We start from the raw sequence: 22004 nt of genomic DNA, 5'->3' as shown, positions 1-22004 counted from the left end.
TTAAAAATACGCGCTCGTTAAAGCACGCGTATGATTTCAGACCAAATTGCACTTCACTCTGTTCAATTACCATTATCAATTCCGGGCGCATAGTGATGAAAGAGCTGCTGTACTCAACAATCTTTCTTGCTATGCAGAGCGTAAAAGGTATTTTTAATGTTGCATCTTCATTCTTCTATTTGAAAGAGAGAAGGAATTTTTTAACAGCATATATTAGGTTTAATAGGTTGTAACGATGTGACATAGCTGAAACACGTTTGGTCCACGGTCTCATAAAAGCAATAAGTTTCGCGCGTGTATCGCTCGACAGGTTGCACACTATAAAATTAACATTTGTTTTGATCAGAACGAAAGCATGTTCGATGTTTTTCTTGTCATTAGGCTAGTTTAGTTTATTAATAGCAAATCCACGAAAAGAGCGCGAACAATAAAGACGGCTGGCTGCTTAACTTAAGCTTGGTTACCGGAATGTTTAAGTTTGCTTGACAATGGCTAACCTCTTGTTTTCCTGCTTGTACTTTTCTGTGTTTTCCGGAGTTGAGAGTCCTGCAAAAAGATGACAAAAGATCTTGAGCGATATTTTGTAATATACTAAAAACGACACACAGTGTTCCATGACATTCCCCACCACCAGAAGAAAATTTTTAAAAAAACAGGAAGCTCACAAAATTATTGAATTTTAGCCGTCTATTCGATTCTCACACTCCTGATACAGGCTAACAAAGAGAAAAGTGAAAAACGAAATCGTAAAATTCTATGCTAATTAAGATCAGATATCCCATTACCATTTCTATAGGATGTTAGTTATCAAAAAACGCGGACAGATTTGGTAAGACGATAGAATAAACGTTCTCAAGAATCAGTGATAAATAACAATTAGAATTGTAGTTGGCAATCAAATAGGGCTGAACTACGCGGAAAGAAAAGCAGTAACTGGGAAATACACTCGGTTGCAGTGTCGTGAATTTTTAAACACTTCCGCTCTTCAAACTTTCATATATATTTATTTTGGTTCGTTTTTCTCTGCGAGGGGATTGCTTACAATCAGGAAACGAAGCAAAAGAAAAAAAAAAAGATTTAAAAGACAGTAACCAATACTCAAACACAACAGATAATCAACAATGGTTTCCCTTATACCGAGCGATCCCAAAATTACACTCAACATTCTACCTTGATACCAGCTGGAGAGCTTGACGTAAACCACTATCGTATCATTCTGGCTAATGTAAAGGGTGACAATCAGAATAAAGTGTTTCACTGTTTTACACTGTTCTGTTCATTTTTCCTCATTTATAAAGCGCTACTATGAATAACACTTATCTCACAATAGTCCGACTTTTATCGCTAATAGTTTACCTTTTGCTCTTCCTGCTGTCTTCATTTCCAGGCAATCGAACCTGGATAAGTTCGTATCCGCGTTTAGAGTCAATTTGATAAATGGCGACGAGACGCTTACATGGCGAGGCTGCTAAGCAATTCATTGGTTTCAGCTGGTTACTCAGCCGCAGATTGCTCAACGGGAGGTTACTCAGCAAGTCACCTGACTTGATGTTAAACAGCTGAGCACAACACTGTTTTGAGCGAGTCTCGGAGATGACAACACACTCCTCGTCACTGACAAATTCACAAGCAAAGAATGGCCACAGACCACTTCCACTACTTAAAACGTGAAGTGTTTTTCCTGAAACTGCATCAAGGACGTATATTACAGCTCCAACAAACAATGTCGCGTGAATGATGACAAACGTTTCCGCAGGAGAAAACCATCCAAAATTACAATTACCCAGTTCCTTTCCCCAGAGCGTGGTTTCGCGATTCGACAAACGAATTAAGCCATTCCTTTCCCTGGTTAAAATTTGAAACTTGCTGCTGCATGCAAGCAAATTTGAGGTGCGATCAATCTGCATAGTCAACAAGATCTCTCCGCTAGTAGTATCAAGGATGATCACCACATTCTCTTCCGTCGTACATGCCACTCTTTCTTCAGATATAGCAATCACGTCTGTTATACTGCCTATGTTGGTCCAACGTCGGACGCACTTGGACGATTCAAAATTCCACATTTGCAGAGTACCCATTCTTTCGATTATTAAAACACCACCTTTCACAGCTAAAATACAATTGCGTGAAAAAGATACAACGTCAACTATCGTTCTTGCAATCAGCTCAGTACTTGAAACATTCCAAGCCGCTACTGTGGTTGTTTTTATCAAGTCATCATCGCGAATGACAACATAAATGGTCTCACCACTCAAGGAAAACACAATTTGTTTAACGATGGTATGTGCAGCTTTTTTCTCATCTTCCTGTTGTTCATTAGTATTCAACATTTCTACGCGATCATCATCACTCCTCAATACAGTATGCTTATTAAGCACGAAACCAGACTTCACCCTACTACGCACGTTTTCAAGTACAAACCGTGACAATAAGGGATCTCCTAACAAAAATCCACCCTCGCTACGTAATTCAAATTCCCAGGCTACATAGGGCTCTTCAAGGACATCCACCCGACAGGTGAGCTGTTCGGCGATATTGATATTCAAACGGAAGCTCTCACGATCATTCATTGGTGACCGGTAACATAAAAGAGATCGACAGTCAGGCGAAAACTTAATCATGCCACATACGTTTGGTAGATCGGTTTGTCCTAGTGTTCTAAAACCATCCACCACATCAACGATAGCAATACGACCACTCAAATGAGAAATTGCCAGCAGCTTTCCATCTCGCGTCCATGCGAAAGACAAAACATCTTCATCTCTGGTGATACGAGTAATTTCTGAACCATTCTTCAGACTCCACAAAATAATGCATTTAGGATTGTCAGGGCAATCAGTTAACATTGTGTTCTTGTCTCCTGAAATCGAGCAAACAGTGAAACTGCAATGGCTTTCGGGAAAAAGGGGTTTCAGATCTCCGTTGAAATCATAGGCATGGCTAAGGACTCCTGGTAGGACCACTTCCTCGGTGGGATGAAAAACTACTGAGCGGTAACATGACCAGGCGATTGATGAGAAAGATATTTCGATTACTCTGAAAATGTCAAAGACGGACAATTTCTTTACCATCACAGGACGTGTCCATAGTAGCTTACCGGTATGGAGTGACCACAATTGAATCGTTCCGTCCTTACATTCACACACCATGTAGTTTAACTGTGGTGAAACATCAAAACAAACCACTTGAGATGAACATTGAAAACGGGCTAGAACAGCTTCCTGCCCCATTTGCTTGTTCACAAATTCCATGTAAGGTATTTCAGGGTATTTCTTCTGTAACACGTTTTATGCCATAGGAGATAACACTGGCCCTCCCACATTTAGCAAGGTTTCGAAAACTAGATGAGGATGATCTGTAAAACTGGTGAAGTGCTTTCTTAAAAGGAGCACCAAAGCGTTCAGTAAATCCTTACTGTTTGCCGACAGAGTTCCGCAAATTTCCTGACTTTGGAGCCATAACATTTCTTCCGCTGCTGTTGAGCAGTCTAGACACAGCTTTGCATACAAAAGCTCCAAGTCCGTCACGTATTTTTGTACACATTCCTCCAGGCTCCGTGATCTCATATTCTCGTCTAACTGTAACATGTGTCGTACACCATGATGTAGCGCATACTTCTCTGTGGAGCTAAACTGTGCATCAGGTACACCTTTCTCCTTCAGATGATCAAGTTTATCGGCACAGAGGCTTGCAAGTATACGGTGGCCTTCCTTCTCATCCATGGTGAAGTCATGCTCTCCGTAACAAGATGTGTCTGTCAACCAGTCTTTAACCGACTTGTGAATAACATGGAGACAGCCATCACGAATAGGAAGAAGTGACGACACACTGCTAATAACTTTAAGTACTTTCCGCTTTGCAAGTGGTGAGCTGGCATTGGGGCCCAATAGTTTAGAAACAAAGTCAGTTGGGATGGGCTCCATGGAGGCGATAACAGCAGAAAGAAGGTTTAGAAAATTCTCTTCGTTGACGCCTAGTTCCTTCTCAAGTTCGTTCTCTAGTCGTTTGAAATAAGAATGGTAGGCTGAAGAAATTGCTAATGGCAAGCTATCATCAAGATCTTCCTGGTCCAGAACTGATTTATTCTCTTCAATATATAAAACAAGGAAATAGGCGTACAGCATAAGTCCTTCAGACTTTTCGACGAGCTTTTCAACAATGGCGCCTCTTTTTTCTGGTTTGATTAGATATTGTGTCCTGTTTTCAATGAAACGCTTGATGTCTTCCATATTCTTATCATCATTCGATTCCAGTGGAAATGGCTTCAAATGTTTTAAAGCGTCTGAAATGTTCCTCTCTGGTCGGGTCGTACAAAGGAATCGGATCCAACGTGGAAGCTTGGAAAGATGGTTTGCAAGAACATCAAGTAGCTCATTGCGTTCTTGGTAATCACTTTCGTCTAAAGCATCTATCACCATGAACATGTTTCTTCCAAGGTCAGCTACAGTGCTAAGAGGCTCTTTAAAAAGCAGCGCAAACAGTTCTTCCACACCCATGTTGTTAAGATCCTTGCCCAGATTCCTTGACAGCTGTTTCACAAGAGCTTGTTTGTATTCTGGCAAGGCATGGCACAAGTGACAGGCCAAGGACTGAAGCATCAACTGAGGATTTCGGTAACGAGCATTGTTATGCTGACAAAAGTGGCTTCCTGCCAGTCTGCCAGCTTCTTGAATTCTCTTGCAGATAACAGCAGAGATGACTGACTTCCCCATGCCTGCATTTGAACTGATCACCATTACGCGGTTTTCAGAATTCACGTCGTCTAACCAGTTTTGAACTTCGTTAAACACCCACTCACGAGTGCCTTCCTGATATCGTTCTACAAGGTACTCAATATCTCCTTTGAACTCTGACTTGGCAAGATTCTGTAGGACCTGGTCTTCTGCCCCTGCCTCTCTTCCGTCTTTCAAGCTGTGAACTGCTTGCTTCACCTCTCGCCGCAAAGTTTCGAAATGCTCTTCTTGGGTCTGATGTACTTCATCCAGTTTTGATTTACTATATTGAAGTGTTTCACGGTCTTCTAACTGGGTCTGGCAAACTCTCTCAACAGTTTCTTGTGTCTTGGTTTGGGTCTGATGTATTGTTTCTAGCTTTAATTTAGTACCTTGTTGGTTTTCATGAGCTTGTTCCAACTTAGCGTTGGCATCTTGAAGCAGATTAAGGTGTTCTTGTTGGGTCTGAGATACCGTCTCAGCATCTGTCTTTGTATGCTGAAGTATCTTTTGTTGCTCTTGTTGGGTTTCACCTACCGTCTCAACAGCTTTCTGCATTTTAGTCTGGCTCTGACATACTTCTTCCAACATTGACTTGATCTCTTTCTCCCGGTCAGCCCATTTAAACAAAGTGTCAAGATAATCTTCTTCCCCGCAACGTTCTGTTTTCAATCTGTTAATCTCCGCCTGGTCCAAACCAAGAGAAACAAGAACACCACTAATTTCTTTCCAAAGCTCATTAAACAATCGTGAGTCAATACGTGTTTCAGGAGTGTGAATGAGCTTATTGCGAAACAGTTTTATACGAACAAGATTTGCAGCAAGAGATTTGTTTTTTGCCTGAGGCTTGTGGTTCCAACCTGTGCGGGCAGGGGGAGACAAGCGACAAATTTCAGTCAGCAGAAGAAAAAGCAGAGTAATGTCAAATGACTTTGAGTCTGGTTTGGATCCATCTGGGGGAAACAGACGATTTCGCTGCTGTTCACTAAGGATGCCTCTTGCAAAGAGGTCATCTAGAGTTGAATTATTCAAATGGAGATCAGCGTCCAGTTTTGTGGGAGGATGAATACCATCAAAAACCTTTCTTAGAACTGTTGTTCCACCATCGACGAGAAGCCTTCTCAACTTGACTCCATTTGTTGTCTCAGTAGAGGCCACCAGGGGTGAAGGAGAAGCAGCCGCCATTGAAATCTGAAGTATGCAGGTTTACTCCAGCCACTGTTGGTAACTGCATGCAAAAGAAAGTATCTGGGGTTAATAATTATGGTTTCTTCAAAAGTTGTGACAGTAAAGGGTGACTTTTCAAAAGATCTTTCTAACTAATTCCAGTTGCTGGGTTCCGATGAGAGTGACTAATGAGTAACTCGCATGTTTACCTTTGGGGCTACCTTAACACATTTTGTCTAAAAATAAATTGGCCGACCAATGGCAGTCAACACGATACGAAAATGAACTCATTCGCTTTTGAAGGATGTGAATGAGTCCTGAGTTGATGCAATACGCACAGACAATACACACTGCATAAATGGCGCCTGAGTTTGAAAAACAATACTTTATACATCCTTAGCCCTGTACTCATGTTTCCAGACAAAGGATTTTTCACATGAATGTGAGGTTTAGGATGTCTAAGGATTGTTGTTCAAATAGCGGCACAAAGTGCCGAGCAAAGTGTCTATGAGCAAACAAAGAATGCAAAGTCTTTTTTACTGTGCCCCTCCCCCCCTCCCCTGCTAAAAAAAAACCATGGCCTGCATCCCAAAACAAGCACATAAAAAGTGCTGATAGATCTGTAAAGCATCAGCACGTCAAGTGTGGATCCATACAAATTAAAATTACTGCACAGAAATTATCGCGATAAAATTTGCTCTTTAGTTTCTCAGGGACAATTCCTAAGTTGTCTGCTACACATGTAGTGGAGATTGACCCATAATCGATATATTAATACATTAATTGCCAAGAGAATTATCGGCAATGTGCAAATTCAAACTTCTTGAAGGTATAAATTATGTATACAATTGTGTATAAATAAGAGAGCTTGAAGCAGGATTTTAATTGAAATCAATGCAACATTAACATTTGATAAATATCACTCATAGTGATAAAGCCTGTTTATCACGACATTACATGTATAATGAGTAAGACCCATAGCCTAAAGATACATACAAATGCTTGCTCTTTGAAGAGAGAAAGTGGATGTACACAGACTGTCCTACTAACTGAGACAAAGGACAATTTTGATGTACAAATTGCTTACTTGTAAATTGCCATAACTAAGCAGTGCCCTATACCTACAGAGTGAAGTAAACAATTTATTTTAAAATTAATCTTACATGCTAACCCAGCTCGTTTTGGCATACCTCACCACTGTTCAGTCCCCACAGGGGCAATTGCAGATGTCAGCGTTTTTTCTCTTTTCTGTATCTGTTGATAAAAACAATGGATTAAAACTACAAGGCAGTATAGACAGAAAATCAAGATTGCATAATTATGTCCTCAGTTAATTTCCACACCCTTAAATAATCTGTACAACATAGGTTTAATATCCAATTTTATCAACAGTGATTGTAGATTGCTTGCTGACAATGTTTGATTCCAGAAAATATCCTGACACCTTGACCCCAGGATAGGTCATTACAAAATCTGATGGTAGAAGAGTTTCAAAAGCTAATTAATTAAAAATTGATAACTTAAGAAAGTATTAATTGAACTAAACTGCATCAGAATTTACAGTGTATAGAGTGTTGTGAAGGTTCAAACCTGAAAACCTTCTGTGCAACGGAACAACAGATATTAATTTTATAGACCAACAAAATAGTGAAAGAAATTTGCCAACAATGATAGTGAGTTCATAATTTATACATTATTAAAAAAACCCCTCCAATTCTGCTCCCTGGTGGTTTTTCTTTCATTTATTATTTTCATCAACCTGTGATGCTTACAGTGTATTACTCACAGCAAAGGTATACTTAGTACATGTATGCAGTGAATCAAAACAAGTATGCACTTACTGTACCACACTGCATTGCTTGAAAGCTGAGTTCATTAGATACAATACAATGTATAACTAAATCTTATTAATCATTGTGTGGAAACATTTTTGAATGGGGGGATTGTTACATGTACTGTACCTTCGAAGGCTGTTACTTTTGGGCTGTGGTGTGCTCACGGTTGCCACCCACTGGAGACAAAAAAAATCTCTGACTTTTCCCTGACTGTAAAGCAATTTGATTATATTTCTGGCCATGAATCAACAAAAATAACCCGGCTCAGATAATTTTTAAAATAAAATTGCCTATACGAAAACATTAAACAAAATATTTTGCGCCAACCTTACGATAAAATCCCTGGACTTTTCAGTGACTTCGACCGGGATTTAGAAATTCCCTGACCTGATACAAAACTCCCTGACTTTTTTCTGACCTTGAATAAAATCTAATTTTCCCTGACTTTTCCCTGCCCGTGGCAACGTTGTCCTTGGTATTCCAAAGATCTTAAAAAAGTTCCGAAAATATTCACAAAACTTCCAATGGCCTTTTTGAGAACTTAAGTGATTGCTCTCACTATCCGTGGTAGAATAATAATTATCAAATTTGCTGATGCTCAGGGCAGATATTTGCCATCAATTAAAGGCTATCCACGACACTACGAAATATGCACCTCAGACAAATCAAATTGTCTATCTGTGCTTTTAGACTGACAATACTAGAACATGGTCCAGTGGATTTCATTTTCACATGGCCTTTCTTGTTGTAGAAATACTAAACCAAAGACAGCTAATTGAACATGCATAAATTAGTGACAAACAGCCACTTTTGGAAGGGGGCCATTGTGTGAGTAACATTAGCAAAGTAGCAAATTTTTTTGCCATAATCTGATTTGCTCACTTAACCTAAAATTTGTGCCAAGTTTGAGCGAAACTGGAGATTTGACTTACATCACCTCCTACCTGGTTCTGCCTGGTTTTCTCACACTCTTAAGTCATGGAAACCATTCAATGGCTTGAATTCTTCTCATCTCTCAAATATGTGCTTTGACTCAGCTCACTGGATGTCCTGAAAAATTAAATGCACGTTTTGGTTATTTTATGATTGCGAATGAACATTATTTGATACGACTTCCCGTGTGAAAGGGAGAAATTAGCCTGAACATTCTCATTTAAATACATTTGTCATTAAAGCATAAACAACTGAAAAACAAGCTGTACATTTTATACCATAATAAATAAATTTCACCTAAATTTATTGAGACTGTTTTGTTTGTATATGTAATTGAACGGATGTGAGTACAATAAAGGATTTACACTATGAGCATGATGAACTATAGATCTCAAAATTGCACCAGCCTTGAGGTGAGTGCAATTTGAAATTTTTTGCAGTGTAGATCTTAAATTGTTTGAGCTTTCATATGGTCATTCTCCTTCACTGCTGCTACTTATTATATAAACAAGAGTGTTTTACTGGAAATACACCACTCATAAAATTCACACGAAACCACATCTGGGACTTTGGTGGCGTATCTTCCATATCCTCACGAGTGAAGATGTTGATGACGTCAGTGATATCATCTTTGACCCTTAAACTGTACTTAAATTTGTTGGTGTATGATCAAAACATCTTCCAATCTATCTCAAAAGTCTTCAGCAATCTTCGGTAATCTTCAGAAATGTTTGTGTGGCCTTTCGACAATTTTTGGAGAATCTTCGGAATTCTTCGGAAAATTGTCAAAAACGCCATTATCAGACGTGTATGTTTATATAATGAACAAAATATTACATGGTTGCTTGTAGATACGGAATTTCTCTTCTCGTGTTCAACTTTATATCTCACTTGTTCACAGTGCTCAATCGTGAAATATCAAGTTGAACACTCGAAGAGACATTCCATACAGTACTGCTCAGGAGAAAGCTAACAAGGAACGTGTTTGTAAAGGGGTACAGAATGGATACAGAATGGGTACGAGAACGTGAAACATTCTTGTAACCGAGTTCTCGGAATCCTTGTTCTTCTGAACGAGTTTCGAAAGCGTTTACCAATGGAATGCTAACAAAATGGAAACACAACAGTACAGAATGGATAGTGAACGGATATGGAATGGATACGGAATGGATAAAGAATGGGAACGAGAACTCGTGTGGAATGGCAACAAAATGCATTTTGTCAAGCTTTCCCTGTTAACTTTCTTCTGATCGGTACTGTATCTATGCATGCCCATTTATTGTTCTCTATATATTAAAGATAACTGACTAAATGCACATGTGTGAATTTGCACCGCAGTGCAAATTCAAAATTAACAATAAATTGGCCTCTGTTCTCAGCAAATCACAGTAATTAGTCCTTAATAATAATAACAACAGTCATTTTTAAAACAAGTAATGATCACTGATATTTTTCTCAATGCAATATTAAATGCATCCTGTCCCACCCGACCCCGCTGGGGGACTTGGTGGGATAATGTGGGAACTTTGACATGATATTCACTCCATTTAGGTTCCCCAGTAGGCTGGGTCAGTACTCTTAGTAATCATCAACTTTGCTTCCCGGACTGGGAAATGAGCAGGGCATTCTCTCTTCTGCACATTGCTAGTAGTTTTTCTAGTTTATATTAGATATTTTAGTTTTTAGTACAAACAACCCACAAGCTTCTTTAATTCTCATCGTTTTAAAATAAAGGCTATCTTTCTGTCTGTCTATCTGTATATCTATCTGTTGACCAAATAATGACACTGATAAAATTTACAAATTCTAACTATTGTTTCTGATCCCTCCAGTGACCTTCAGCAGTTACAAAAAAAGGAAACCTCGAAAAAAAGCTCCTGTTGAAACTTACCTGTAAGTTATTAGAAACGTTGGTTCCAAAAACCTGCAAAGGCAGTTTCACTTGTTGTAAGATTCTAAAAATAATACAGATTAACATTTTAGTAAGCAAGTTATTAAAAACTTTGATTCCAAAAATCGCCAAAGACAGTTTAACTTGTTGGTCAGGTGCTAAAAGTATCATGCAGAACATCATTTTCGCGCATGACTCTTTTTTGCAAAATAATCATCTCGGTGTGATAACCTATAGGGCTTTGATAAAATTATGCAGCACGTATGTACACTACTGTACCCAAGGGTTTATTCAACCCCATGTATATAAAGTAGCCAGCCCCAAGCTAATATTAACACACTGATTGTACCCCAGGGTTAATTCACCCCAATGTATATACAGTAGCCAGCTCCAAGCTAATGTTAATACAGTGAGTGTACCCCAGGGTTAATTCACCCCAATGTATATACAGTAGCCAGCCCCAAGCTAATATTAACACAGTGACTGTACCCCAGGGTTAATTCACCCCAATGTATATACAGTAGCCAGCTCCAAGCTAATATTAACAAAGTCACTGTACCCCAGGGTTAATTCACCCCAATGTATATACAGTAGCCAGCTCCAAGCTAATATTAACAGAGTGACTGTACCCCAGGGTTAATTCACCCGAATATATAAGCAGTAGCCAGCTCCAAGCTAATATTAAAAGAGTGACTGTACCCCAGGGTTAATTCACCCCAATGTATATACAGTAGCCACCCCCAAGCTAATATTAACAGAGTGACTGTACCCCAGGGTTAATTTACCCCAATGTATAAACAGTAGCCAGCTCCAAGCTAATATTAGCACAATGACTGTACCCTAGGGTTAATTCACCCCAAGGTATATACAGTAACCAGCTCCAAGATAATATTAGCACAGTGACTGTACCCCGGGGTTAATTCCCCCCAATGTATATGGAGTAGCCAGCTCCAAGCTAATATTAACACAGTGACTGTACCCCAGGGTTAATTCACCCCAATGTATATACAGTAGCCAGCTCCAAGCTAATATTCACACAGTGACTGAACCACGGGGTAATTCACCCCAATGTATATACAGTAACAAGCTCCAAACTAATATTAGCACAGTGACTGTGCCCCAGGGTTAATTCACCCCAATGTATATGCAGTAGCCAGCTCCAAGCTAATATTCACACAGTGACTGAACCATGGGGTAATTCACCTCAATGTATATACAGTAACCAGCCCCAAGCTAATATTAGCACAGTGACTGTCCCCCAGGGTTAATTCACCCCAATGTATGTACAGTAGTCAGCCCCAAGCTAATATTAACACAGTGACTGTACCCCAGGGTTAATTCACCCCAATGTATATACAGTACCCAGCTCCAAGGTAATATTAGCACAATGACCGTACCCCAGGGTTAATTCACCCCAATGTATATACAGTAACAAGCTCCAAGCTAATATTAGGCACCTTAAGATACCAGGACGGGACGAGCTAGGACGGCTACCGGAAGTAAATTCACTGAAGCGGGCATGCGCACGAGAACTCTTGACTCATCTCTCTGCCGTCCTCATCTCGTCGAGGATGCCATTTCGCCCGACCAGCTGTCGTATCGAAAACGTGAGTATTTTGCTCTTATTTTGCCTTGATGACTGTTCCAATCAACTTTATTTTCAGTTATATTGATAGGAATGTTTAAAAGGTTCACAGTTTTCGTGATTGTAGTGTAGAACACTACGCTGAGATACGAAAATGTGAATAAAAATATTCCTTGTCTGTTCGTTTGTGTTTCTGCAGTCACTGTTCAGATGCTATCACGAGTGAGCAAGCTCAATACAAACTGTATGCATTGAGAATACATCAGTGTAAGTACAGTCGATAAAATGTTGTAAGAATGAATGCCATGGAGCATCTATTGAGCAAATAAAATACCCATTTTCAAACTGACGTTTAGTTTTTTTATGCTACCCGGAACTTGAAGCAACGTTTGTTTGATTTTTATGATGCTTGTTACAATTACAGATGGAAATTGAAATGTTCACCAAAAGTCAGGATTCTTCGGCGACAGAATTCCCAAACGCTCTAGTGGTAACTGAAAAGCCATCTGAAGCAGGTCGATCAGATTGTTTGTTTAATTTTTCATACGGAAATTATGGTTTCTCTATTAAAATATTGACAGATGTTTCCTTCACTTATACAGAAAAAGAAATTCAGCATCACTGTTCACTATCGTTTAAGCCTAATAGGATAAGATTTCTACCATCTCTTTTATAGTCTAATGGATGTCGTTGCTTCTGTGAATAGCTTGTACCAGGTTCGAATTATTGACGTTGCCATCCTTTGCGAAAAGGCACATCTTAAGCATTTTGTTTTTGGCGACACTACGGTACCCGCGGAAGTTTCCCGCGTCCACTGCCGTTGCCGTCCTGGCCTTCCCGTCCTCGTATCTTAAGGTCCCTATTAGCTCAGTGACTGTATCCCAGGGTTAATTCACCCCAATGTATATGCAGTAGCCAGCTCCAAGCTAATATTAGCACAATGACTGTACCCCAGGATTAATTCACCCCAATCTATATAGAGTAACAAGCTCCAAGTTAATATTAGCACAGTGACTGTACCCCAGGGTTAATTCACCCCAATGTATATACAGTAGCCAGCCCTAAACTAATATTAACGCAGTGACTGCACCCCATGGTTAATTCACCCCAATCTATATACAGTAGCCAGCTCCAAGCTAATATTAGCACAGTGACTGTACTCCAGGGTTAATTCACCCCAACGTATATACAGTAGGCAGCGCCACGCTAATATTAGCACAGTGACTGTACCCCAAAGTTAATTCACCCCAACATATATACAGTAGCCAGCTCCAAGCTAATATTACCACAGTGACTGTACCCAAGGGTTAATTCATGCCAACGTATATACAGTAACCAGCTCCAACCTAATATTAGCACAGTGACTGTACCCCAGGGTTAATTCACCCCAATGTATATACAGTAGCCAGCCCTAAACTAATATTAACGCAGTGACTGCACCCCATGGTTAATTCACCCCAATCTATATACAGTAGCCAGCTCCAAGCTAATATTAGCACAGTGACTGTACCCCAAAGTTAATTCACCCCAACATATATACAGTAGCCAGCTCCAAGCTAATATTACCACAGTGACTGTACCCAAGGGTTAATTCATGCCAACGTATATACAGTAACCAGCTCCAACCTAATATTAGCACAGTCACTGTACCCCAGGGTTAATTCACCCCAATGTATATACAGTAACCACCTCCGAGCTAACATTAGCAGAGTCACTGTACCCCAGGGTTAATTCACCCCAATGTATATACAGTAACAAGCTCCAAGCTAATATTAGCACAGTGACTGTACCCTGGGGTTAATTCACCCCAATGTATATACAAATACCAGCTCGAAGCTAATATTAGCAGAGTGACTGTACCCCAGGGTTAATTCACCCCAATGTACATACAGTAGCCAGCCCAAAGCTAATATTAACACAGTGACTGTACCCCAGGGTTAATGCACCCCAATGTATATACAGTAACCAGCTCCAAGCTAATATTAGCACAATGGCTGTACCCCAGGGTTACTTCACCCCAATGTATATACAGAAGCCACCTCCAAGCTAATATTCACACAGTGACTGAACCACGGGGTAATTCACCCCTATGTATATACAGTAACCAGCTCCAAGCTAATATTAGCACAGTGACTGTGCCCCAGGTTTAATTCACCCCAATGTATGTACAGTAGCCAGCCCCAAGCTAATATTAACACAGTGACTGTACCCCAGGGTTAATTCACCCCAATGTATATACAGTACCCAGCTCCAAGCTAATATTAGCGCAATGACTGTACCCCAGGGTTGATTCACCCCAATGTATATACAGTAACAAGCTCCAAACTAATATTAGCACAGTGACTGTATCCCAGGGTTAATTCACCCCAATGTTTATGCAGTAGCCAGCTCCAAGCTAATATTAGCACAATGACTGTACCCCAGGGTTAATTCACCCCAATCTATATAGAGTAACAAGCTCCAAGTTAATATTAGCACAGTGACTGTACCCCAGGGTTAATTCACCCCAATGTATATACAGTAGCCAGCCCCAAACTAATATGAACACAGTGAGTGTACCCCAGGGTTAATTCACCCCAATGTATATACAGTAACCAGCTCCAAGCTAATATTAGTACAGTGACTGTACTCCAGGGTTAATTCACCCCAACGTATATACAGTGGCCAGCCCCAAGCTAAAATTAGCACAGTGACTGTACCCCAGGGTTAATTCACCCGAACGTATATACAGTAGCCAGCCGCAAGCTAATATTAGCACAGTGACTGTACCCCAGGGTTAATTCACCCCAACGTATATACAGTAACCAGCTCCAAGCTAATATTAGCAAAGTGACTGTACCCCAGGGTTAATTCACCCCAATGTACATACAGTAGCCAGCCCCAAGCTAATATTAGCACAGTGACTGTACCCCACGGTTAATTCACCCCAATGTATATAAAGTAGCCAGCTCCAAGCAAATAGTAGCACCGTGACTGTACCCCAGGGTTAATTCACCCCAATGTATATGCAGTACCCAGCTCCAAGCTAATATTCACACAGTGACTAAACCACGGGGTAATTCACCCCAATGTATATACAGTAGCCAGCCCCAAGCTAATATTAAAACAGTGACATTACCCCAGGGTTAATTCACCCCAATATATTTACAGTAAGCAGCTCCAAGCTAATATTAGCACAGTGACTGTGCCCCAGGGTTTATTCACCCCAATGTATATACAGTAGCCAGCCCCAAGCTAATATTAGCACAGTGACTGTACCCCAGGGTTAATTCACCCTAATGTATTTACAGTAGCCAGCTCCAAGCTAATAGTAGCACAGTGACTGTACCCCAGGGTTAATTCACCCCAATGTATATACAGTAGCCACCCCCAAGCTAATATTAACAGGTGACTGTACCCCAGGGTTAATTCACCCCAATGTATATGCAGTAGCCAGCTCGAAGCTAATAGTACCACAGTGACTGTACCCCAGGGTTAATTCACCCCAATGTATATGCAGTAGCCAGCCCCAAGCTAATATTAAAGCAGTGACAGTACCCCAGGGTTAATTCACCCCAATGTATATACAGTAACCAGCTCCAAGCTAATATTAGCACACTGACTGTGCCCCAGGGTTAATTCACCCAATGTATGTACAGTAACCAGCCCCAAGCTAATATTAACACAGTGACTGTACCCCAGGGTTAATTCACCCCAATGTATTTACAGTAGCCAGCTCCAAGCTAATAGTAGCACAGTGACTGTACCCCAGGGTTAATTCACCCCAATGTATATACAGTAGCCAGCCCCAAGCTAATATTAACACAGTGACTGTACCCCAGGGTTAATTCACCCCAATGTATATGCAGTAGCCAGCTCCAAGCTAATATTAAGACAGTGACTGTACCCCAGGGTTAATTCACCCCAGTGTATATACAGTAGCCAGCTCCAAGGTAATATTAGCACAGTGACTGTATCCCGTGGTAAATTCACCCCAATGTATATACAGTAACCAGCTCCAAGCTAATATTAGCAGAGTGACTGTACCCCGGGGTTAATTCACCCCAATGTACAATGTATATACAGTAGCCAGCTCCAAGCTAATATTAACACAGTGACTGTACCCCAGTGTAAATTCACCCCAACGTCTATACAGTAGCCAGCTCCAAGCTAATATTAACACAGTGACTGTACCCCAGGGTTAATTCACCCCAATGTATATACAGTAGCCAGCCCCAAGCTAATATTAACACAGTGACTGTACCCCAGGGTTAATTCACCCCAACGTATATACAGTAGCCAGCTGCAAGCTAATATTAACACAGTGACTGTACCCCAGGGTTAATTCACCCAATGTATATACAGTAGCAAGCTCCAAGCTAATATTAACACAGTGACCGTACCCCAGGGTTAATTCACCCCAATGTATATACAGTAGCCACCTGCAAGCTAATATTAACACAGTGACTGTACCCCAGGGTTAATTCGCCTTAATGTATATACAGTAGCCAGCCCCAAGCTAATATTAACAGTGTGACTGTACCCCAGGGTTAATTCACCCCAATGTATATACAGTAGCCAGGCCCAAGCTAATATTAACACAGTGATTGTACCCCAGGGTTAATTCACCCCAATGTATATACAGTAGGCAGCCCCAAGGTAATATTAACAGAGTGACTGTACCCCAGGGTTAATTCACCCCAATGTATATATAGTAGCAAGCTACAAGCTAATATTAACACTCAGGGAGAAATCGACAGTTGTAAGTAGGACAACTTTGTTTCCTAATTTAAACGCTAGCTAGAAATTCTTGTTAAAACTTACCCGAAATATATTAGAAACTTGTAAGTCTGCTGAAATCTGAGAACGCAGTTTGAGTCACTAGAAATTCTGAAGATTTAAAGTATTAAAACATTTTAGTGTGTTCACACTCAATCAGATTACCCTGGAGTGGTAGTATTATTTTAAAACTTTGGGTCTTTGTTATAAAACATACACTGAGCACAGGAGCATTAAAAGTCCCCAAGAGTAGCCCCAAAGATACATTTTACCCCAGGGATGTTGAGATTTTTAAAGCACAAATACTGTAAATCCTTGAATTAGTGCCCTGGGCAAAGAGGAAGACGGCCAGGATGCTTATTTGAGGGAGGCACTTAATTAAGGAAGGCTCTTATTTTAATAACTTTTTCACAAATCATGGTCAGATATGATTAGTATTTTTCTGTTACGTATGTGTCAGATCCCCAAGGGTCTCAGATGGATCCAGTCTCTCTTTAAGAACTACTTAATACAACCCACTAAGCCAGTCTAGGGCTGCTGCACTAAGTTGGTTGGGCTTTAGGCAATGAATCAGCAGATCTTCACTACCAATGATCAATGTGCAGTGCCTAAAAGCAGGCCTGCAGCCCAGCAACCCGCCGCCCGTGACGGCCCGGCGGCCTGAAGGCCCAGCGGTCCATGGCCCACAGCCCGCGACGGCCCGGCAGCCCAGCAGCCCGGTGGCCCAGTCCTGATTTTCCACAGCTTTTTTGTCCAGTGGTAAATCGACGCACATGCACAGATCTGCATCGGGTTTGGGTGTGCAAAATGGACGACAGTGAGTTTGAATTCGCTTACCATTTTTATAATCATTTCAATCCTTTTCGATCCTTTCTTTCGTTGCATGTTGCTCAGTGAAAAGCGAACATTGTCATTCTCTGTTTATTCATCTGGATACAAAACCCGATAGAGAGGAAGTCCATTCTCAAACGATGTAAGTTATTTTCGAACCACAGTTTGAGATTGAAAATTTCATAAGCTAAATAACGAGTATATGATATTTTCACTTTCAAAGTATGGTTTGAAAATAACTTACATCGTTCGATAATGAAAGTCCTCTATTGTGCTATCAATTTCTGTTAAGAGACGAATGGACAGAGAATGAAAATGTTTTTATCTGAACAACATGCAACAAACAGAAACAAGGATTCAAATGACTAAATGCATGCCCAAACCCAATGCAGATCTGTACATGCACGTGGATTTACCGCTGGAAAAAAAAACTGTGGAAAATCAGATCTAGGCCACCGGGCCTCCGGGCCGTTGTGAACCGTGGGCTGTGGGCCACTGGGCCTTTGGGTAGCCGGGCTGTTGTGGGCTGCAGGCCGCAGGCCTGCTTTTAGCAAAACCCCCTGAATGAGTTGATAAACGCTTGCTTGTGACTGAACACAACCAAAACTATTACTTCCTTTAGTGTCTCAGTACTCCTCCATAAAACAGAGGGAGGAGAGGGGGCTCTTTCTCGAGGGGACCTTCTTATTTTAAATGGAGGGTTTTAAGGTTTGGTGCATGTCTGTATTTTATTCACCTGAGCATGCTTTTAGGCACAGGCCCAGTTTTACATTGCTTATGAACTAATCGTAAGCAAGTTACCCAATTTCACATGAAAATAGCCATAAAATCATCAACGATAGAATAAATTGTACCGGTCAACAATAAATTCAACAGTTGACAGTGTCTCGGTAAAATCCGCTGAAATCTTCTGAGAATTTTGGTCGTCCGTCATTCTACTACAATTAACGATAGCATGTACTGACTGCACTACAATGTCATCTAAGTGGGGCTTTTAAAGCAAAAACACTGATAACAAGGGAACAAAAGTTCTTCGACTTAGAGACATGCACTGAACTGTGAAACCCTCCCTTTAAATCTTGGTCAATAAGAGGGGTGCTTATTCGAAGGTGGAACTTACTGGTATTTGAGGGGAGGCACCAATTCAAGGATTTACGTTATTAGTAAGTCTGTCCAGTTCTTCCCTGGGCATCTTGGATCTACATCTACATGTATGCCTAAAAGAGCTTTCTCACAGGGTAGCCTATGGGACTGCTACAGGTCATGACAAAGTACATTTGTTGTACTCTACTAGTACATCTATTCAAGGGCATCATACATTGCATGTTATATTACCATACACCAATCTGAAGCCTTAATTGTCCTAAAACTGAAATTAACACTGGCCTGCGACACAGCTGGCTTTTTGGTCAAGTTTGGGTACAGTAAATACCTTCAGTCTGTATTTGTACCTTTGTTATTGTAACAAAAACTTTAACAGAGCATCAGGCTTGTTTGGTCTTGCCGAGGGTATTTTTTGCTCAACTGTCTCACCAAAATACAGGATTTGATCAGATTTGCCTCATACACATACCTCACCGAATGGTATCGGAAAGGTAGCCCAAGCAAGTATTATTTAATAACTATAATTGCCAATATTATTCCAAGAGCCTGCATATTTAGATACGAGGTGATAGCTAACCAAACACAGAAATCTGGACAGGAGAGGGAACAAAAAATCTTGCCATCCATCAGGGGTGGAGAGGGAAGGTGTATGTTTTTTGACCTTTTTTCTGGATTAACCCAGCAAAAACAGAGATTTGAAAGGATGCATGTTCTAGCCACTACATAATAAAACTCATAATTTCCAGCACTGATCAGGTAACTCAACATGCACACCATTCAACAACTCTTGGATATTTTGGCTTTGATTTTCTCGAAAACGAAAAGCAAACTGGCGAAAAAAACAGCAAGGCATTGTTAGGTAAGTAAATTGAAAACCATATGCAAAAAATCAGGCACTTTTGACGAAAAATTTTTTTTGACCTAAATAGTCACTTAGGAGGGTTTTCCACTAGCATCTTCATTAATGTTTAATGTGGTCATTACTCTTGCCAGTTATCTTCTAAATATAAAAGTGTAATGATAAAAAAGAAACCTTGCTTTTATGCAAAAAAAGCAGGAGCTAGCAGTAATCTTTGAAAGAGGGAGCCAGGCAGTAGACTGTTTTATTAACAAGTAACTTACAATGTACCTGAATGTTGTTAAAAGTAAACATTAACTCACATCCACCATGTAGTTTCACACCTTGGACCTGCACATGAAACCATAACAACACTCATGATTAGAAGATTCAATAGAATTAAAATATTAACATTAAGTTCAAAATAAGTTTATGTCACCAGCTAACATGTACATGTACCTTCAAATTGAGGGAAAATAATGCCACAAACCAGTAAAACTGTAAATAATTTAATTTGTAATTAAAAGCACTAATTCAAAGATGTTATCTACTGTAGAATAACAATCAAAGGTCCCTATGAAACCACGACTATTTTGCTTTGGTGGAGGGGTCAATTTACTGGAATTTGTTAAATTTATTGAGAATAATACATGGGCGCGCAAAGATATGGAATTTCTCTTCGAGTGTTCAACTCGATGTCTCACGATACAATATTTATATCATTTTTATTAGGGCGTATTTCTTTACTCAATGCACCTAACAGTAAATAACTAACCAAATAAACAGAACAAAAAAAACTAACTAAAATAACTACCAGAACTGTGCAACATAGTGAGCTGTTAGTTATTTGCTCATTTCACAAAAAGCCTAAAGTATATATGAACAAGTTGTTACAGTCTGATACATGTATGTGTACTGTCTTTGAAATTAATTTTTGATACTTAGTCACTTGAACAGAATATTGTGTTGTTGCTTACACTTTGAAATAACTTTTGTAACCTGCAGACCATTCAGAGTTGTTCAGCTGTTTGTTGTAAAATTATTTTTGACACTAGCTGAACTATTCAACGTTATTTTTATTGGGAAATGCTGATTAAAAAATATCTTGTCTCTTAAACAAGGCATTGAAAGAGCCACCCATCTCCTCCTCTTTCTTTACAGCTATAACCTTTCTAATTTCCAGGTGGATACAAGGACATTTTCAATGATTTCGAAAGATGCAACCCCTACCCCCTACCCCCACCCCCTCATCAGCCAGGCAGTACAGTAAAAATCGATTTTCAGAAATAATTTGCTACGAGTATTAATTAAAGTAGACAGGCCCATACACATAAAGGAAAGGACAACTGCAACATAACAACGCACTATCAAGAGACAGAATAATCCTTGATTAAGCAATAACTCGGAGGCATAAACGCATCAAGGGAAGGGCTGCCAGGGGGGGTGCAGCCTCGGACCTTGATTTATAAACTTGTAAGTCGTACGGTTTCTGCGATGCTTACCTGAAATGTGCATCAATCGAGGAAAAATTACTCCTTCATTGTAAATTTTACGGATTGAGTCCTGTAAGATGACAACAATATTAATTAATACCGAAAGCTTCGTGGAAGCCATCAAATAAACAACTATGGAATTCGAAACCGGAAGTCATCTTACTGAAGTTAACAGATCAAAACGTATTCCTGCTGCTACAAGGAGTAAAAATGCTTGTTTCTGAGCTAACCTCGCTGTAAAAATAACTTCACTTTTCCAGAATTTCACCAAACAGAAATAACCTCCGCATTGAAGCGACGGAATGCAAACAGTGACTGACAACTGGCGATCTGAGACAGGCCCAAGAATATCCCAGAAGCCCTAGCGCGTACAATCAGGAATGGCACAATAAGGACTTGTGAACTGTGGAGTAATGTACATTCAGTGCACCCCGAGATAAATAAACTTCGTTCGTAACATGCTTATTACACTGTAAGATGTCAAACACTGAGCTTCGAGATGTATGGAGGGCACACCATCCCGTAACGGGTGAGTGGCGAAACCTTGTTCGAGGCAAAATATGAAAACTGAGCTTGCACACAGATACCCATTGTATTCCAAACAAAATTGAACGTAATTTCTAAACAGTTGTCATGAGCAATATTTTTATTGGTTCTATGATCTATAATTTTACTATAAAAGAAAGAATTTCCCATTAGTTTATGTAGGAGGACTTGCCTTCTTTCTCCAGTGTCAAAAAATCGAGAAAACAAAATAAGTAATTTTCAATAATAACCCACCAGAGGTCTTGAATGGGCAAAGATTTGAATTTAGACCATGTAAAGTCCCTTTATAAAATTTCTTTCATGTTCCCGTG

General features: G+C 40.1%; 1 pseudogene across 1 annotated transcript; it reads right to left on the bottom strand.

Moving 5' to 3' along the window:
* Nucleotides 1-265: 265 nt before the first annotated feature.
* Nucleotides 266-21682, bottom strand: LOC145495345 (uncharacterized; annotated as a pseudogene). Its single transcript, XR_014050402.1, has 8 exons — nt 21378-21682; nt 21157-21217; nt 19946-20005; nt 16927-16992; nt 10539-10602; nt 7070-8764; nt 1357-5940; nt 266-546 (listed from the first exon to the last, which is right to left on the bottom strand). The product of XR_014050402.1 is annotated as an uncharacterized LOC145495345 (transcript).
* Between the last annotated feature and the right edge of the window lie 322 nt (nt 21683-22004).

Source organism: Orbicella franksi, chromosome 8 (assembly GCF_964199315.1).
Source record: "Orbicella franksi chromosome 8, jaOrbFran1.1, whole genome shotgun sequence".
Taxonomy (NCBI): Eukaryota; Metazoa; Cnidaria; class Anthozoa; order Scleractinia; family Merulinidae; genus Orbicella; species Orbicella franksi.
Note: the sequence above shows the minus strand (reverse complement) of the source record. Positions and strands in the feature narration are given on the sequence as shown.